The sequence below is a fragment of the Sebastes umbrosus genome, chromosome 4, assembly GCF_015220745.1.
Source record: "Sebastes umbrosus isolate fSebUmb1 chromosome 4, fSebUmb1.pri, whole genome shotgun sequence".
Lineage (NCBI taxonomy): Eukaryota > Metazoa > Chordata > Actinopteri > Perciformes > Sebastidae > Sebastes > Sebastes umbrosus.
Genome location: NC_051272.1, coordinates 9,153,130 through 9,154,505, shown reverse-complemented (window position 1 = coordinate 9,154,505; position 1,376 = coordinate 9,153,130).

The following is a 1,376-nucleotide window of genomic DNA, read 5'->3' as shown; positions in this document are numbered from 1 at the left end:
CCACTGGATTTTTCTTTTTTAGGTCAACATTTACTCAAGTACTGAACTTAAGTAGAGTAAAATTACCTCAAAATACTTGAGTATTTCATCATGAAAAAAAGTTGACTTTTTAGAGATATGTGGTTCTCACAGGACAGCGATGCTACAAACACATGATGATCTTATAGTGCTTATACAGCAAATGTGCCAAAAGGCTAATTTCCTGTAGTAGTCCCTCTGCCAGATGTCACATTAAAGTAACAATAAAGCAAACAACATGTACAATCATTAAAGGAGAAGGATGGGGAAATGTGAAGCAGCCATTAAAAGCTTAAAAGGCTAAAATTAGGGCTGTCAATCTATTAAAATATTTAATTGCAATTAATCACAAATTAATAGCACATTTGTATCTGGTCAAAATGTACCTTAAAGGGAGATTATTCAAGTATTTAATACTCTTATCCACATAGCAGTGGGCAAATATGCTGCGTTATGCAAATATATTTATATATGTATTATTGTAATTCAATTAAAAACACAAAACAATGACATATATTGTCCAGAAACCCTCACAGGTACTGCATTTAGCATAAACAATATGCTCAAATCACAACATGACAAACTGCAGCCCAACAGGCAACAACAGCTGTCAGTGTGTCAGTGTGCTAACTTGACTATGACTTGCTCCAAACTGCATGTGATTATCATAAAGTGGACATGTCTGTAAAGGGGAGACTTGTAGGTACCCATAGAACCCATTTTCATTCACATATCTTGAGGTCAGAGGTCAAGGGACCCCTTTGAAAATGGCCATTCTGGTTTTTCCTTGCCAAAATGTAACGCAAGTTTGCCGCATTATTTATCCTCTTTCCTAACAAGCTAGTATGACATGGTTGGTACCGATGGATTCCTTAGGTTTTATAGTTTCATATGATACCAGTATCTTCACTCTAGCTTTAAAACCTAAAGATCGATTGCGATAATGCGTTAAAGAAATTAGTGGCGTTAAAACAGCGTTAAATTATCACGTTAACTTTGACAGCCTGCTAAAAGTGATGAACAGAGCAGGAAATGATGCAAGCAATTAATACAAAACAAACATCTTAAGAAGACAATCAGCAGTTATAGTAACACATAATCACATTACAGTTCAGAAGACAGAGGTAAAGACGATACTATGTAAAGGACAAAGGACAATCAGGAAAGATACTATAATTAATATAAAAGTCTTATCCTGATTCATCTCTGAACCAGAGAACCAAGACTGTGTTCTGCTCTGTCAAACTTCTGAGTGAACTTTCTTTAGGGACAAAACCGGTCGGGTTTCTCAGCTCAGACGCTCCGGTTTCGTTCCGCCTCTAAAGTGCAAATGAATCACTTGTTCAAACTTTTGATGC